We start from the raw sequence: 20,707 nt of genomic DNA on the forward strand, positions 1-20,707 counted from the left end.
CAAAACTATTATAGGTAGAAACTTGGAATTTTCAGGTTAACTTCGTATTTTTAAGTAGGCGTGCACTAAGAAAGGATTTTGCGAAATTTTGATTTTAAGGGGTTCAAATCGATGAAAAACTAAATTTAGTGTTAACAGCGCTATCTATTGGACGTAAAAGCAACATACGCTATACTAAATATTTTACGATTCCGTTACAATATTTCCGATATGTGTGTCCGCTATAGACTAAAAAACTACTGGACCGATTTACGCGCGGGGAAGAAGGGATAAAAGGGAAATAGCGAAGAAGGGGAAAATGAAAAAAGAAAAAAGGGGAAAACGGGAAAAGATAAAAATGAAAAAAGGAAGGGGGAAAGGGAAATGCGAAAAGAGGAAGGGGAATAAATAAATTTAATTAAAATTAAAATAATATTAAATTAAATTTAAAACAAATAAATAATAATTAAATTAAAATGGAATTAACAAATTAGAATATGTAATGAATTAAAGATGTCAGATGCAAAAAATTGGTTGAGATTAAAATCGTAGGTAAAGCATGGAAATGAAATAATTCATTACATCTGTCAAATAAGTAATATTATTACATCGTGTGCGCGCGCAGAGCGACAGAATGAGTGTGTGAGTGCTCCAGAAGAATGCCGTTAAATTTTACAGCTGTATTTCTGTGTTAAAAAATATTGAAAATAGTTAGTTCATAATAAACATGTGTCCGGAAAAGGCTTTTGTTTTTAAATTAGGAATAACAAAGAATTTTACCGTGATTTCTGCTTACCGGCAAAATGAACCTATACCGAAATTCATCGAAAACCAACTGGAATCGAAAACCGGAAAAGAAGGGAAAAAGCGGAAAAGAGAAAAATTGAAATAGGTAAAAGGGAAGAATGGGAAAATGGAAAAAATAAAATAGGGAAAAGGGGGAAAGGAAATTGAAAGGTAAAAGAGAAAAAGAAAGAGGAAGGGGAAAATGGAAATTGGGAAGGAAGGGGAAAGGGAAGCAAGGGAATAGAAAACGGGTGAAGGAAAGAGAAGTAAGGGAAAGAGAAACGGGAGAAAGAAAGGGAAACGGGAGAAAGAAAGGGAAACGGGAGAAAACGGAAAGGGAGAGCGAAGCGAGCCTTGATAGTCTGATCGTGACGGGAAGCGTAAGCAACCATAGAGCACGGGCAAAGCCGCGAAGGGATTGCTAGATTTGGGATTGTAATGAATTTTTTGTTTATCTTTATTTGACTTTTATATTGAACTATTTTATTCATTCATAAAATGGATTGGTCTAACAAATATTGTTCACTTTTATCTTCCTTTTTTTGTTTTCCTTTATTTAAGTTTTGGGCAAAAATTCATTGTTTATCGTATATTCCTTCAGTATTTTTCATAAAAATTTTTATTTACCATTTTATCAGGATTTAATGAAAATCTAAATATAATATTGTTGATTAAATATTTTTTATTTATAAAAAAATAAGTTTGCTATTAAAAAAGCATCACGATTGAAGCTATATCTATATTGTGGGCGAATTCGCGACGGGGTACGCTAGTAAACTATAACCAAAACGTAGGCACCGGAATGTCCCGATTCGTTAGTATCAAAGAAAGATTTAACTTAAAGATAATCAATTTTGGACACCTAATAATCCCATTCCGAGACGCCGCCCGCCAGAGCAACCCGCCCGGAGGGCCTAGCAGCGGAGGCGTGTCGTAGGCACGCCCTGCAGCTAGTACTGAAATAAAACGATTTATAAAAAAACCCTTCACGATCTAAAACATATTTAACAAAATTTTACAAGTCAGAGTGATAATTTTCGTAAGTATCCTTATTAAAAGAGCCAATCACCCAAAAATCGAAGTTCTGAGGAAAGTAAGAACATTTTTAAAACAATTTAAAATTCAATTAATTTACAAAAAAATCTAGAAATTGGAAAGAAAAATTAGATAGAATCTTAATAATTTGATTAAAGAGATAATTCATAAATTTAAATAAAAAAACGAATGAGGAAAAATAAATAAAAAAAATTGATATGAACGCTTACATATATCCACGTTTAGGTACGCGCGCGTGCAAACACACAGAACATCATTAGAATAACTGTGTTAGTTATTTAACACATTCAACTGCTAACATAAGAGCTGACAGGCGAAACTTTAAGAAATAATTATCTTGTTATAATTACACAATAGAAAAGTAGTAATTTCTTCATTAGAATGGAACGTGAAAAAATAATACTGGTTTTTACACAAAAGTAATTTTCAAATCTACAATAGGTGTCTACTCTAGGAAGAAAACAAAAGAGTATTATATGGCATCAACAACAAGAAATAGTGGAATTTCGGAGGAGTGGCCGTTCCCACAGTAATTATTATTATTATTTTAAAATACTTAACTCTTTTTTATCTAATATTATTGGCTGCTAATATTTGTGATTTCCTTTCAGTATGATATGGTACTAACTTTAACATAAATTTTTTATTTACATATGTACATATTACAAAAAAAAACCCCACCGAAGCAGAAAAACTATTTAAAAGTTAAACAAACAAGTATATCAAACAATAATATATATATATATATATATATATATATATATATTTTAAATGGAACCGATATCAAGACCATGTAATGTAATGCAAGTATATACAATTATAAGATTCCCACTGCCCTACCGATGCTGTATATTATACCGTATATGAGAGGTTATCTCTTAAGTAAAGACCGTTTCATTGTAAAAAACTAATCTGAAAACTTTATAAATATTTTTTATTTCTATTAAACTATATACCTTATACTATTTCTCTATATAATCGCCATATGAATTAAGACATTTATCGTAACGATACACCAGCTTCAATATACCCTCGTCGTATTCTTCTGCCGCAGTCCATTTAGCCACTGATTAACAGCATTTTTAAGTTTATCGTCACCCGCGAATCGCTTACCACTCAAACATTCCTTCAATTTCCCAAACAAATGGTAATCAGAAGCAGCTAAGTTCAGACTATATGGTAGGTGACGTAAATTTCCCATTTAAATGTTCTCAATAAATCACGTGTCGGACCCGCATTATCGTGCAGCAGGATGACGCCGTCGGTAAACCGCCCGCGTCGGCAACTTTGAATGGCGCGCCTTAATTTACGTACAGTTTGCCCAGTAGGCTGCATTTATAGTAGTTTACAGTATTCTGCATTTATAGTCGTTCCACATGGTATGAAATTGATGAGGAATATGCCAAACCGATCCCAAAAGACTATGGCCATCAGTTTGTGTTCAAATGGCTGTGGCTTGACGTTTATGGATCTGGTTGGTGATTGATGAAGACGCCATTCATTTGAATGCCGTTTTCTCTCTGACGTGAGATACGAAATCCATGTTTCATCACCGTAACAACTGAATTAAATAACTCATCAACTTTTTCTGTGTAACGCATCAACAATTCCAAACCAGATCCTATTCGGATTTACTGTATTTCCGTTAAGCTGTGCGGCATTCGACGTGCACAAACCTTTCTGAAGACTAAATTATCATGAACAAGGCGACCGATAACAGCTTTTGAAACATTAGGAAAAAGAAGAGCCAGATCGGAAATCGTTGAGGGACGATCTTTTTTGATTTCATCATCGACGCGTTTCAACAAGTCCTCGGTGATTATCGAGGGCCTCCCCGAACGTTTTTTATGATGCACATTAATTCTGTTATTTTTAAACCTTTTACACCATTTTCGGACGTTTCTTTCAACCACAATATTATCACCGTACACAGCAACCTACCGCCTATGAATTTCAGCCGACTTAACGTTTTGATGGTTTAAAAAACTTACGACTCAACGTATTTCACAGTCGACGGCAACATCTATTTTCCTATTAATTTTATAACGTAATCAAAGATAATACAACGCGACAACTTAGAGACAACAATGTAGTGTGTACATTACTAGCGTGGCCATGAACGATACAAGTTCGCCAACCTTAAGAAGAGATATTTCTCAGCTGTCTTTACTTTAGAGATATCCCTCGTATAATGAATATTGAGTGTGAAAAATTTAAAACCAGATATCTTGATTTTTTATGATTTTATTAAGTACTACATATCTTGTGTAGAAATTCACATTACCTGCGCTACAGAAGACCATATAAAACATCATCAAACGTAACACATACATATAGAATATCAGGATTCCCAATGTCTCTACCTATCCGCCGAACAGCGAAAAAATAATTTTATCAATTTTCAGACCGATTTTTTGTGTCTAAAAAACTTTTCAACAACACGATACCACTGCGAAAAGCAGCTACGTCAATTATAACAAAATTTATTTCAATCGGATTAATAGGAAAAAAGTTATGCGCGAACATAAAAAAAAATATACGAGTCGAATACGTAATCTCATTTTTTGAAGCATGTTAAAAAATCAATAATAAACAGAAGGTCACTTGGAAGGTCATCTGTGATGAACATAAGGTTCTAAGGTTCAAATCCTAGTAAAGGCAATTACTTTTATATCGATTAGAATACTAGATCGTCGATACCGGTGTTCTTTGGTGGTTGGGTTTCAAGTAACCACACATCTCAGGAACAGTCGACCTGAGACTACAGGACTACACTTCATTTACATTCACATATCACTCTCATTCATCCTCTGAAGTAATACATTACGGTGGTTCCAAAGACTAAACAGAAAAAGATAAGAGTGATGAACATAATCGAAAACAATAATCCATTACTACTAACAATTTTAATCGATGAGAGTATAATTTCAATTAATTAAATTATTTGCTTATATTCAGCAACATATTTAAGGTGGATGATAATAGATATCAATGAGAAGCGGCTACAAGTGTTGCCATCTTGTAGTTTCATTCTCGTAATACTAACATTTCAAAACTTGTTGACCCCAGGCCCTCTCATCTTTTGTCAGTTACCACTGTTATGGAATCGAGTACACCAGATATGTTAACTGGTCTAAAACAACGTACAAAACACTGAATTTCTAATAGTGGAAAAAGTGAACGTTCGTTACATTTTTTCGCTGGATACTAAAGCAGAGCTGGAACACCGGTACTGTGGTTCGCCACAATAAAAAAAATTCAAAACACTGTAAAATATTTTCTTGACAGTGTTGTGAGATTCCAAACACGATTGAGTACCAAAAAGCTGAATCGACTGTTAATTCTATACGATATAAAAATAAGTTAAAACATCTTAGAAGACATTTATATCGTATTCGACAATCCACGGAGCCGATAATTTTGCAACAAGATAATCTTCGGCCACACATATCGCGTACAACCGTCGAGGCCTATAGTTAAGTTGAAATTGTAAACTATTCCACACCCTCTAGGTTAGGCGGCAAATAATTACAAAGATATTGGAGATTAAGAAGATTGCTATTTTGAAATCTTTGAAGATGACGTTTTCAAAATTTTTTTATTTTGTTGAACATGATGCTAGTCTTAGATTTGATCAATTTATTTAAAGTAGGTTTACCGGTTCCTGAGAAATACATTTTTTGTTGAAAATCACAAAATGGCGTACAGAAGGAAAACAAAGCAAAATATGACTTATGTCGATATGAACTTTTTTTGTTCATTGTGGTGTCCTGAATTAGTTTCTGAAGTTCGGCTAATACGTACCGGAACACACTGTATACTTGGGAGTGTTTCTCTTCATTTAACGTACAACTCATCTCTCTCCAACAAATGTTTCAAAGCTAAAACCATTTAAAACCCCACTATTTGTTTACAGATACACTGTACTTTAGTGGCATATTTGTTTTATTTGATTATTTCGTTTATTTGAGAGTTATGAGCGACTGTGCATTACATTTTAGTCATCCCTCATAACATATGAAAAAAATACTATGCCTGACCATGTTCACCGATTTAAACCCTGAACAACTGAATGAAATGCAATAATTATAACTACTACTTTTTTCTATTAAAATCATTTCATTTTAATGTCACACTATAACCTGTAATATAATTTTAAAAACTCCTTATAGACACCCACGGAAATTATATTTGAGAGAATTATCCAAAGCGTACTTCACTGAGACGAAATAACAAAAGGTAAAATTTCATTACACGGTATGGTACCGTGTGTTATTAACTTGAATTATATTAAAGCAAAATCTTTATTAGTACAAATTCGAAAACGATTAAAAGAGTAGAATTACATATTAAAATTAATATGACTAGGGCAGAAACAAAGATGAATTTAAAAAGTGTATCAGTGAATACGAATAATAAATTATACCAGTTATTATAATTATTTCTACAAATATATCGATTCATCCTGATTTTAAATTTAAAAAAAAAATCTGAACGGGAATTTAAAATAAATAAAATAAAAATGTGTATAAGTAACAATTTTCAGAATTTTTATTAATATTAATTTTACAGACATGAAATAACTGGTTGCCTCCAATAAAAAAATCAATAAAAAGAAAAAAAAAACAAATATCAGGAAGTAGAAGGAACTAAAGACAAATTATAACTTAAATTTTTTACTCGGCTACTTATATAAAGATTCAAAATTATATTAGATATAAATAATTTTAAATCCTTGAAAACTATTAAAATTTTAAAAAGAAATTTAACATGTTCGAGACTGATTTTAGTATCGTATCATTACAATTAAAAATAACGTAAGCTACAACCGCGAAAAAAATACGAATATAAAAAATAAACCGTATTATAATTCGAATATTTGTTATTTAATAGAAAATAAAAATTAATAATAACGTGATGCAATCAATAAAGTAATAATAAAAATAAATAAATAAAATAGAATAGAAAAAAAAAGGTTCATCATACGAGAGGTTTTTTTAAAACTTTGGCCGTCTCAAGGCCGCTCAAGTTCATGTCTACTTTGTAGTACAGTATAATGGGACTGACGGCCTTTATGAACCTGATATCGTGACGTAGCGGCAAAGCTGTTTCTATCTAATGTCCAGTTTTTATGTTTGCAATTTTACTTTTCATTTCTTTAAACTTGTTGACTACACAATTATTATAATAAGATAAACTATTAGTATGACTAAACGATCTGATAATATTTTAAATAAACCTCTTGGAATAAAGTAATTTAATTTCAGGAACATCGGAATAAAATATTAATTAAAGATGGGTAGAGTAATTAATTAACAAACGTATTTTAATTGAACCATAAAGAAGAATACTACAAATTTCACAAATATTACTGAAAATCAAATCATGAACTTTCTCATGTTCAATTATGAGAAAAATATTTTTTCAGATAAAAACGCATAATTAAGCAAAAAATTAAAACAATAAATATACTTTTTTCTTTTTTCTCTTTAGCCTCCGGGAATTATCGTTCAGGCATTACTTAAGAGGATGATATGTATGAATGTAAATGAAGTGTAGTCTTGCACAGTCTCAGTTAGACCATTCCTGAGATCTGTAATTAATTGAAACCCAACCATCAAAGAACACCGGTATACACGATCTAGTATTCAAATCCGTATAAAAGTAATTGCCTTTACTAGGACGTGAACGCTGGGCCTCTTGACTTTCAAATCAGCTAATTTGGGAAGACGCGTTCACCAAAAGACCAACCCGGAGGGATAAAACAATAAATATCTGGCTGCACCATACTTTTATGGAAGTTTTGGAATTTTAATGCAAGCAAGAACAATTCTTTAAAAAATCCTGTAACTCAAACGATCTTAACTGAAACAGCAATAGGGAACCAAGTCAACTGTCATTTTTCCAAATAAAAAACCTGACATGGGACGCTTGTTATTCTAAACAAATATAATCAACCAGGACAAAGGCATTTTCAGGAGCAACTTGTGAATTACGATAAATAGCCTATCACGAAGTTCGTTAGAACTTCGTCGGTAAGAGTCCGCAGAACTGGACGTCATAGTGAAGTCAACGAACTACGTTTACAGTTCTAAACATGACCTAACCTAAAAGTGAAATGAAAATGGAAAAAAATTAGCATGAAAACATTTTATTTAAGTTGAATTAGATTTGGAATAAAGAATACTTTCAAAAAATACCTCGAATTTTGTTACACAACTTTTTTCTTCCATTTGATGAAAATGCGGGATTCCAATATGTTACTTTTTCCTCAAATAGGTGACTTTCGGAAACGCGCCGTTAGGGAGCAGTACTTGATAGTACTAGGTAGCGTACAAAAACTTGATAAGGAACTTGAAATAATACCATTTGAAAGAACATATACTACAGCTTGTTTTAATAGTAAATGCTCTTATGTAAATGAAAGTACTGAAGATGGTACAATTTTTTTAATTCTCATTACTTCATTAAAAAAAAAGAATATTAGTTTACAAGAGATTATAACTGCTAATAAAACAAAACGAACGGTAGAAAAGTGTTGGAAATGTGGTAACAAAGATTTGTTACGTAGAACAGAAATAAATTCGATCGGTAAAATTTTTATTCAACAATTAAGACTAAACTAATTGATGGAGAAATATAAAAAGTTCATTTCATAAATATGCATGATATATTTATATAAATAAGAAGAAAAACAGATAAAAATCACTACTTTAGATCTTGACTTCAGGAAAGCTTAAAAAAACTAAAATTTCTCTACAACTAAAAATCAGATGTTTGATATTGTTTAAATGGAAATTGTTTCAACGAGTTTTATTTAAATAAAAATGAGCATATATTTCAAAGAAAGATCGAAACATGTTGAATTTTAATAATTTAAATATGAGCCAACAAAAAATAAAGGTAAAACATCAAGTGTGCCATAAGTAAATTTACTGATGGAAAAATTAATCAAATGTATTAAATATTATCTTTTAATTAGGACAATTATTATTTGTGTAATAGTTGGCAACATTGCTTACTTATCGACCCCCCTAGGTTCATAACCTTAAAACAAATAAAACAAATAAAAAATCAACAATACAATATGATGTGTTTATATTACAGTGTTTTGATGTAAGATAAATAAAAAGGAAAAATACTTTTGAAATGTTTAAAAAAATATCCTGTGACTTCAGTACAGATTCGATAAGGAATCTAGAAATTAAATAAATGATTAGCGATGGTTGCCGGTTGTATTCAAAATTTACCGAAAAGAGGAAAGCCTCCATCATCATTAACAGAGAGAAATCAACCAATATCGGTCCAAGGCGAGGTACAAAGCCTTACGAAGTCCAACAGAAAGCGGAATTGGTTATTCCACCTATCAGTATTCTATAGAGTTAAAATTATTAAGTCCTCCATCTGTTAAAAAATCTTACAGATAAACGCCAATTCTTTCGAAGGATTTATTTTATCTTTAGTCCTTTTTTAGAACAGACATCAATTTCCTAGATGCAGCGAACGGTAACGTTTAAATTCTGGTTATTAACAATATAAAAATACTAAGAAACTATTAAAAATCTATATATAACCGAATAATATTTTTAAATGTAGCAAGGCTAAATTAATTTCAACGTCTATCAAAGATAAAAACGATGGGTTGTATATTAAACAATTAGATAGAGGCGCTATACAACCGAGATAAAAGTAGCCGAACTTGTCAGGTTAATTACGTATAATATCCCTAGTTTTTCCTTTTATTCCCACATTTCAAACAACAAATTGTTTCATTTTCAGACAGATGAATCGAATTCATTGTTATTATTATAATAACCATTATTACAATAATTGTAAAAAGGAATAATCATTTACACAGTTTTAAAAGTAAAATTATTGTATGTATTTGGATTTAATTACCTCGTTTTGATTTCAAAGGCCTAAAAATTTCTACAGTCGAAAGTCATTAAATATAGATAAAATTTTTTTTTAAAGAACATATTTAATTAATACAAAAAAACCACACAAAGAACAATAATTATAGTTAATAAAAAATGTAATAAACTAATGAGAAAATACATAAAGAGTCCTTAATATGATTTTTGAGTGACTTCATTAATTTTCAAGTTTATTTCAAAAAATTACATTGAAATTACTTAGACCTTAAAAAAAATTAAATGTACTTAAATCGTGGACAATAGGTAAATTACATCCAAATTACCACCACGTTTTCATCTAATCGAAAGAACTTGGACTGGTTGAAGTTTCAAACTACCAAAAAAAGGAAAAACAAAAAAAAACGAAGAGATACAGAAAGAAATATAATGTATTAAATAAAACTATTTTAAGAAAATTAGAGATAAATGGAAACTCAGGAAAACGTTTTTCTCCCCTGGGCGCACAACGAGGTGTCGTTATCAGCGCCCGTACAAAATATTATGAAAGTATATAATTAACAATTAAATTTTACCATAAACGTTAAAAAGATTTAAAACGCCTTTGAGTTATGCTACGTGTGAAATAAAACTAAAATAAAGACAATATTAAATCGTGCATAAACATCAAACATGGACGAAACATATTACACGAATAATCAATTGTGCGAATATAGATGGACGGCCTAAAGAAACAAGTCATTGATCGCCGAATTGTTCCCAAACTTAATACGGATTGGTTTGCTTGGCATTTCTCCCGCCACTACTCCATTCGGTCGCCCTAAAGCATAAGAACGAATGTCTGTGCCACAAACGACTACTGAACGTTGAACAGTTAGCGACCAGTATCCTAAATCGCTCCTAGAGCTTACATAACAGCATGAGCGGACTAAGGACGGTGTCATACGTCATAGGCTTACGTGTCCCAACCGCTCACTTGTCATATATTTACTAAAATGGGTAGGCGCACCCCGTCAGCTACTAAAAAAATATATATGACATCCATAAATTAAAATTTAATTCGTCTAGACGGTAATTCGCTGCCACGCCTAGTCGCTGAATGCCAGCAAGTACCTGTCCACCATATTTAAGCGCTTGGAGCCTTAACTGAGTGGTGGTCAGCCATGTATATCTCTAGGTTAGCTTCACACAGCAGTGAAGTTAACTTATTACGGATTTTTGGTTTGTTTGAAATTTCTCCCACCACCACCCCATTCGGTCGCCCTAAAGCATATGACCGAATGTCTTATTACGGATATTAGACCCTTACTTAAATTTTCGACGCAATGCCGTGTAACAGATACAATTCACAAGTATGTGGTGTAGTATTAGATGGCAGTCGCAGCGAACAAAAACAGGTGAATCTGTCCGTGACACGAGATGTCCATGAGTGAGTCTAGTGTGCCATATTCGCAGACGGCATATAATAACCTCATCTCGACAACTCCTAGATGAAGAACCCGAAGGTGATACAGTGTTCTAAACTAGACGAAGTTTATTGTCAATAATAGCATTCCACTTTGCCATTCAACATGAACCACCCACTTTACAAAACGGACAAGATTGTCAGAAACTACGCGATTAGAGAAAGGATGCTGCAAATAAGCCGCTTTTAAGCGATCAGCGCGCTCATTGCCTGAAATTCCAATATGGCTACGGATCCGACAGAAGCTCACATTTGTATTAAGCCGATCATTTCAGAAGTAATGAACTGCAATTTACGGACAACAGGGTGTCTGGAGTACACCTTACGAAACCCACCGGTTGGTCGAGTGGTGAACGCATCTTCCCTAATCAGCTGATTTGGAAGTCGAGAGTTCCATCGTTCAAGTCCTAGTAAAGTCAGTTATTTTTACACGGATTTGAATACTAGATCGTGGATACCCGTGTTCTTTGGTGGTTGGGTTTCAATTAACCACATCTCAGGAATGGTCGAACTGAGATTGTTGTACAAGACTACACTTCATTTACACTCATACATATCATCCTCATTCATCCTCTGAAGTAACATCTGAACGGTAATTACCGAAGGCTAAACAGGAAAAAGAACTACATCTCACGAATCGCCTGCAAAGCGATCATGGAATCTGAACATACAAAATTTTAACAAAATTTTGTATGTTCAAAATGTTTAACAAAATTTAAAATGTTTTAACAAAATTCAAAATGTTTTTTGTCATACTTGCGATGATCTTCCAACGATTGAGCTGCTGTTATCATACTGGGGGTCAGCTGATATTACTGCTATTTTTCAATCATGCAAACACGTAAAAAATGGAAATGTGTGCCGTATTGTCTATCTTACGTGTGTCGTGAATTGTCTGTTCAATTGATTATTGTATAATTAATAATGTTTAAGTTTGTTACAATGTGGTCCTTTTTAAGTATAGATAGAATATGAAAGTTATATACACATTGGTGGATTTGAGGTCTGTCCTTTTGAAATGGTTGGTAAATGTTGACATTTCCGTGTGTAGGAGTTTTTAAATGTAAACTATACAATTGTTTGAATTGGACCTGTTTAACCAATATAATACGTTGTGAAGTCGGAGTAGTTAAGTTTATATACACCAGGGGCATTATGTTTGCACATTGTTGTGTGCAATGATTTGTTTTGAACAGTATACTACTCAGATTTTTTTTTTTTAATTTTAGGCTATTTTCTTTGAGTTTTGTTTATGCGTGTTAATGTGAAGTATATTCGCTTTCTTACTTTTTTATCTCTTATTTTTTGTAGAAATTTATTAACGAATGTACTACCTAGTATACAAAAGAAAAAAAATACATCACTTTTTTACCATTCAATTTTTAGAAAACATAAAATTTATATGGGATATCTCAGAAACAAACGAAAAATTTCACCCTATGTTCTACTAGTAAAAAAAAATAATTATTTTATTAACAGAAAAGTTTAGAAATTCGTTGGACACAAAAGTACAATATCTGCGTTTTCACCGCTAACAAAAACCGACTGTACTCTTCAAATCCTTTTTTTCGATCCTGTTTAGGACAATTATGTACTTAATTCAACGTAATTCAACTTCAACACAAATATAAAATATATTCCTTAAACAGTTACACAGTAAGATTAAAAAAAAAAAATTAATATGGTATAAAATCCAATATTTATCATCACGTGGTACGTAAGACATAATTTTTCAGACAAATATTTTCTTTCACGATGAATACTGTATAATATGTAACGTAATTATTTAGTGAAATCTAACAAAAAAAAAAACTATAAATAAATTAATTATATATTTCTATAAATATATAATTGAGAAATGGTATTGTTTAAAACCACTACAAAATGTCGATAATTAAATAAGAATTTCATTACGCGAATATGTTTCGCTCCACACGTAGTAAAATTAAATACAGGAAGAAAGCCACAAACCTTATAATCTACTAAAATTAAACAACAAATAAAACATTTAGGTCATCAAGCCACAATGTGATTATGTACGTAACAAAATTTAAAAAAAATAATGAATATTTATTATTTTTTTGGTCTTCAGTCATTTGACTGGTTTGATGCAGCTCTCTTAGATTCCCTATCTAGTGCTAGTCGTTTCATTTCGGTATACATCCTACATTCTACATCCCTAACAATTTGTTTTACATATTCCGAACGTTGCCTGCCTACACAATTTTTTTCTTCTACCTGTCCTTCCAATATTAAAGCGACTATTCCAGGATGCCTTAATATGTAGTCTACAAATTTGTCTCTTCTTTTAGCTATATTTCTCCAAATGCTTCTTTCTTCATCTATTTGCCGCAACACCTCTTCATTTGTCACTTTATCCACCTTTTTGATTTTTAACATTCTCCTATAGCACCACATTTCAAAAGCTTCTAATCTTTTCTTCTCAGGTAATCCGATCGTCCAAGTTTCACTTCCATATAAAGCGACGCTCCAAACACATACTTTCAAAAATCTTTTCCTGACATTTAAATTAATTTTTGATGTGAACAAATTATATTTCTGACTGAAAGCTCGTTTCGCCTGTGCTATTCGGCATTTTATATCGCTCCTGCGTCGTCCATCTTTAGTAATTCTACTTCCCAAATAACAAAATTCTTCTACCTCCATAATCTTTTCTCCTCCTATTTTCACAATCTGTGAAATATTAATTAACGTATTAATAATTAATGAAATACAATCCAAACACGATTCTATTCCTCCCAAAGCAATGCCAATAAAAACTAAACAAATGACTATACACATTCATTCTTGCATATCACAGATTACTCTTCAGTTTAATCCCCCACAGATTACTTCAGTAACTAACTAATCAGAATACCGTATTTTCCTAACCAATCACAAGTACAAATACGATTGACCAATCAAAAAGCACTACTTTCACCGATCACAACTGTAAAAGGAATTGACCAATTATTAGGCGGTAAACACCAACCAATCATAGTCCCTATTTTTTTAACCAATCATAAGGTATGAATAAAATTAATCAATTGGAATACTACAAATTTTGACCGATAAAAAACGTACCGTCCCTGAATACTGTTAACACTATATCATATATAACCACAAAACTTTACATTTTATCAGACACAAAGGCTGAAAACCATCTAGACAATAATTAATTCTGACCAAACATAAGAGAGGATTATCTACATTATTTTATCCGGTAAGCATAAAAAAAATATTTGGAAACCAATCCAAATCCACTTATGATTCAATATTTATATATTAATGTACAAACTACGATGTATTTCTATAGATGTAGTAGTTTTTGACAGATGCAAATATATCATATTTTAACATTATCTTTATAGATAACTTTAACTACTGTATTTAATGTTCAATCTCTGCTGTAAAAAAAGTAAATAAAAGCACGCATATATATATATATATATATATATATATATATATATATATATATACGAAAATAAACGAATTCATTTTTTTTACACGAATATAGAAATAACGATGTTCCGTCTATAAAACAAGATATACTACAACCAATCATATTGTATAAAAAATAAATCTGTTTCTATAATTATTCCTGCCTCTGTAATTGTATCTGATATGCCACGCCTGCACCGCGTTATTAAGCGATCACAATCACTGATTGGTAGTAACAACCAAGCGCTTCCATTTTTTTCAACGCCAACATTCTACATACGTTATTCACACCACACAAAGCTACATAAAATTACAGAGGTAGAGTGAAGTCACCGTGTACCGGAGTAGTGAGCATGCTTACAAAAGTTTACTACTAATCCGCCTAAAAACATCCGCTTGAATGAAAAATGTGCAGCGACAGAAACAAAAACAATTACTTGCAGATAAATAACCCACTAGATTTCACTTTTACGTAAGTTTTATTAAAATGATTTTAAAAAAAAAACGTAATGTCAAATTGTATTATCAATGTAAAAAAATGTTTTTAATATTAGTATTTTTTGTCTTGTTATACATAAAATGTTAAAAACAAATAAAATTAAATTTATATGAGTTTTATATTTAAACTTATACTAACTAATTAATGTACTCTATATACTTACTAATATGAAATGTTATATTTCAGTCAGTCAGTTGTTTGCTGGACACTGTTATAATTGCAACGCGAAGTTTACCTTCTCATTCTATTAGTAAAGGAAGAAGAAATTTAATTATTATTGAAATGGATCTTTAAAAATAATATAAATAAAAGACGAACGATATGAAGTGATGATATACAAATTGTAAGTGTAATGCCAAAGTGAATACCAAAATAGATAACAGACGTCATTAAAGATGATCTGGTTTATATTTATTAAAAACTTGACTAGAAAGTGGAAATATTCTCGTAGTATTTTGATGAAAACTATGTCGATCGTATTTATTTCCCTTAGCGTATGCACGCCTACCCTGATAACTGGTATTGGAGATACACTAAATGATATTATGCATTTTTTCATTTCAGCTTCAACCTTTAGACAAAAGAAGAGAAAACGCGTCCTTATATGGAAAATCTTACGAGAAAAGTACTCTCTCCATGTTTAGAAATGTTAAATCTTTCAAGGGTAAAATTTACAATAAATATAGTAAACTTAAATTGAAAGAAAGTAAACATCACTATCAGCTTAACAAAAATCTTCTTACAGTTAAAAAAAACATATATATTCATAGAGATATATCAGTTTATAAGGAAAATGAAGTAGGCCGTCTGATATTCGTGTATTTACTACAGTTAATCAAAATATTTAATATTTTATTTTCTCGTTTGCATAGCGCTGTAACAGAGCTATAGCTCTAGAAGGGTAAATATTGTAATCGGTCCAATTTGGGCAAATGCGGTTTTCACCGGATTTTGACGTATTGACACACAAGGAACCCAAAAAACCGGATGGAAATTTTTCGGATGTGATGGTTTAATGTTCGTATGTACGTGAGTGTGTGTTCGGTGTTGGCTTCTAAATAATCATTTTATATCTCTACAACTACTGTACGATTTTGACCAAACTTAGTTCTTATACTTCTATGAAAAGATTGATGCCATTAAATTTTCAACTTAAAAGGACAACGGGGTGAGGCTGTAGAACAAGATCACTCTCAGTATCTCGAAATTTCGCCTAATTAAGGTTATATTTTTCTTAGGCACATTTCTTAACAATTAAAAATAACATTATTTGCAAAAAAGAATCTTACCAAGATTGCACCCCAAAAAAATGCGTTAAACTACTGTTACTTTGTGACGTCACAGCTGAGCGGTGGAAGTAAATAAATGAATAATATTTAAAGCGTAAAAAAGTAACTCGGTCTGACCGGGTCTCGAATTCGATCGCCCGTCTGACTCAGTACCTGGTGAGTTAAGCTTCGCGGCTACACCAGTCCGCCGAGTGTACAAGAGAATTTTTTTTTTGTAAGTTATGAAACTACATCAGTTTAGTTAGTGCCGACCGTCGCCGCCAGTACCGCCATATCCGCGCGAATTAAATACGATATGCGCACGCCCTTTAGTTAAAATCATTGAATTAGATAAACGAAAAATATTATATTTAAATAAAATGATAAATATTTTAAATTAAGTTGTGTGTGTAAGCCGTGCATCAAAAACATCCTACAGTTATTTTTTGGAAATACTGTTATTTTTTACGCTTACAGTTGATGACTCGGTACAAGGAATGACATGGCAACCGATGTCATTAATATTTCTTCAAAGTAATTGTCACATCCTGTGCAATTTACTATTTCCCCAAATGACAAACCTAAATAAATCTTTTATTAATATCATTCATGGCAGCATTGAAAACGAAAATATATATAATTAAACTTATAAATATTATTATAATGATATCAACTTACATTCTTCAAATGAAGAAGTCTTCTCTCACCTAGAAAAAAAAAACAGTAAATAAATTATTGATATCAAATATTAAAGACTACTAACACCTAAGTAAATCATTAACACACAACATACGTAAGCCGGACCAGATGATACGAAATATTTTTTTGCTTTATATATTTTTTTAAATTTTATTTATTATTTTCACACACAATTACAAACAATAAAAAAAATTATGAATTTTACTTTTAATAATAATAATAATGAGAAAATTCAATACAACATTTTCTACAAATCGTAACATAAAATGTGAATGAAAATTTAGGTACCTTCTGTAGAGAAATCCGTGTCGAGAGTTACAATTACAATAACATTTTATAAAGTGAAACAAAAATTCTGAGATATACCGCCAGCAACTTAAAATAACAATAATAATTTATAGATATTGTAATCCAAAGATATTAATTTCTTTTAATAATTACTTCAGTAAATAGATTAGAATAACTTCAATGTTATCCCCACAAACAACAGAGCATTGTATTCGCTACAGTTTCTTGATTCCTTTACATTATTAGATAAGAAATTGTACACCTTCAGAGCCACAAATGAATAAAAATGCAGTTCCAATTTTGGCAAAGGTAACACAAATTTATCATTACTGCTTAAATTACTCTTAATATATATGTGCGTTACTCTACACATATAACTTCTATAAAAAAAATTTTAGTACGCAAAAAACATACAAATATCATAGGGGCAATACGCTAAGTTTTTTTTAAAAACTGGAAAATTTTCGTAAAATCGATTGCTTTCCCGTCTAGAAGGGAAAGTATCGTAATCGTTCCAATTCGGGCATAAGCGGTTTTCACCGGATATTGACGTTTTGACACCTAAGGAACCCAAAAAACCGGATGGAAATTTTCCGGATGTTTGTATATAAGTATGTGTGTTCGGTGACGCCCTTTATATGACCTTATAGCTCAACAACTACAGGACCGATTTTGACCAAACATGGTCAGATTACTTCTATATACGGAGCACTGATGCCAATAAATTTTCAATTTAGAATGACAACGGGGTGAGGCTGTAGAGCAAGGACACTCTCAGTAACTCGAGATTTCGCCTAATTAAGGTCTTATTTTACTAAGGGACATTTGTTAACAATTAAAAAACAATATTTGCAAAAAACATTTATTCAAAATCGCACCCCACCCCAAAAAAAGCTCTAAACTAGTGGCTGAGTGGGTATATTGCGTCAATATTACTCCTCTCCCCACAAGGAGCGCTAATGTAGCACTGACGCACAGCTGTATGTGGGCGCGCTTTAGTTTGAAACACTGAATTAAATAAATACAAAGTATTATATTTAAATAAAATTATAAATATTTTAAATTAAATTATGAGTGTATAAGCAAAGCATTAGAAAAAAGCCGCGCGACGGAAAGTTCTACATCTGTGTTGTCAGCTTTTTTTTTTATATGAAATCTTTCTAATTACATGTTTTTGTGCTACCAATAATGGTTTTATACTGTATTAGAATAATACATACCTCCCCAACAAGTTGTAACATGCATTAATCACAATTCTATCAAGGAGTGATAGAACATCTTTACTTAGTAACTAAATCGAACAAAAATTCTTTAAAAAATATAATTTATACATACTTAATCCAATTTCTTTTTTTATTTTATTTACTTTGAAGACAGATTCACATCTAAAATTACTCCCAGATACTAACCCGTATTTATTTGCGGTATAGTTTGGCACGTACAATTCATGTTTGTATTACAGTTTAAATTCTGATTTTATTTATTTATTTAGTGTATGACACCAAAACACAACACCAATTACAGTGAAAAATTACAAATAATCATTTAACAAATTAATATAAGCAACTGATTCTATAGTAGCCATCAGGAAATCTTCAGGAGTCCCTTCATAAGCTGTCCTAGGGCAAACTTCTAGGATGTATTCGACAGTTTGATTTTTGCCACACTCGCAAAGGGACGTCGGTGTTTTACCCCATTTATAAAGGAAATAGGCGCATCTACCATGCTGAGTTCGTATTCTGTTTAGCGTTGACCATGTCTTACGTGGTAAGTCAAACCCCGACGGCATTTGAGTGATACATGGGATTTGGTTATTCTGTTTTGTGGTCCATTCTTGACGCCAGGCGTCAGTTAGGTTAAATCCTTCCTCTATGGCAGCAATTGCTATTTTGATAGGTGGCTTTCTAGATCGAAAGCGACCATGATTGTATCCTCAGTGTCCTCATGTATTGGTAGGTTTCGATTATCTATAATCTTCTTGTACTCTCTTATAAGAGCGTTCATACAGCGCAGATCTGGGGTTGGTATGTGGCTCAATACTGACAGCCATTCCACAGGAGTAGACCTGATAACCCCGGCAATCATTCTCATAGTGTTATTAAGTTGAGCGTAAATTCTATTAACATAAGGGCTGTTAAACCACATTGGCGCAAGCCAGTAAATTCTGATATTTTATGCTGTATAATATTCCGGCAGACATTTTAATTGAAAAATTATACAATTTGTCCTTATTACATTTAAACTTCAAACGTTTTTTATTAACCACAACCTAATTCTCATAAGGTCTTTATCAATATTTTCCTTATTTCGTATAAACTTTCAGCTTCATTATCTAATGCTATATCATCTGCAAATATTGTCACTCTATTGTTAAATTTTCCACTACATAAATCATTTATGTTCATAATAAATAAAATGGTTCCAGGTACAGACAGAACCCTGTGGGATACCGTACTTGAGAGTTCATTTCTTCTCCTAATTTGACCTGTTGAGATCTTCCCCTAAAATAAGTCACGAACCATTTACTTCATTGACCTCTTTTCCAGATTTCCATAGTTTTTCAAGCAAAATGTTGTAGTCCACAACTTAAAAGTTTTTTTTTTAAATCCAAGAACAAACCTGGTAAATAAATTGGAACATGTTAATCTCATTTTTATTTTACCAAAAATAAATAAACTTAATTTAGATATTTTATAATAATACAATTTGAAAATAAATAATAAATGAATTTATCATAAATATATTACAATTCAAATTTTTATCATAATAATTTTTAATTTAAATTATTACATATACAAAATATTCGTATAAAAAGATCTTTTCATTTTCTTCGTTTTTATAGAACACACAAATACAGAGAGTCCCTAACATAAGTTTCCATATATACGAAAGTATGTATTATTTTTTTATGAAGGCCATGGTGTAATTAGGAAAAAATACAAAACTTATAATGATGTTGGTGATACGTTCCTTGAGATGATTTATGTTTTGTATCTTTTTCTTATTCACCATATGGAAAAAAATGTTTATTTTTTTCTATGCATTGAAACTTATGGGGTTATGTGTTCTTCAGCAGTGGAGGATACGCATCGAAATATATCTTCAAAAACAATGGTAGTAATGTAGAGTATATTATATAAATACGAGTAAAAATGGTTTTCGTAAAAAAATGTTTATTTTTCTATGCATAAAATCTAATGGGATACCTGTATTTCATCATTATTATTCAGTAAAGTTACGCCTTATTGATTTAGCCACGTTACTCTCATCTCCGCTTCTCTTTTCAAGTCATTATATAAACAAAGACCCATCTCTTCTTTATCATTATTGATGATGGATCGGTCTACCTCTA

At 31.5% G+C, this 20,707-nt stretch overlaps 1 protein-coding gene across 2 annotated transcripts in view; it reads right to left on the reverse strand.

Annotated features, from left to right (window-relative positions):
- Positions 1 to 20,707, reverse strand: part of LOC142331205 (interference hedgehog-like) — a 354,772-nt gene that overhangs the window by 272,243 nt on the left and 61,822 nt on the right. For both annotated transcript variants that reach the window (XM_075376940.1, XM_075376941.1), the window contains exon 2: positions 17,047 to 17,075. The gene's annotated coding sequence lies outside the window, so the exon portion shown is untranslated. The remainder of the gene's footprint in view (positions 1 to 17,046; positions 17,076 to 20,707) is intronic.

The sequence above is a fragment of the Lycorma delicatula genome, chromosome 10 (genome assembly GCF_047948215.1).
Source record: "Lycorma delicatula isolate Av1 chromosome 10, ASM4794821v1, whole genome shotgun sequence".
NCBI lineage: Eukaryota > Metazoa > Arthropoda > Insecta > Hemiptera > Fulgoridae > Lycorma > Lycorma delicatula.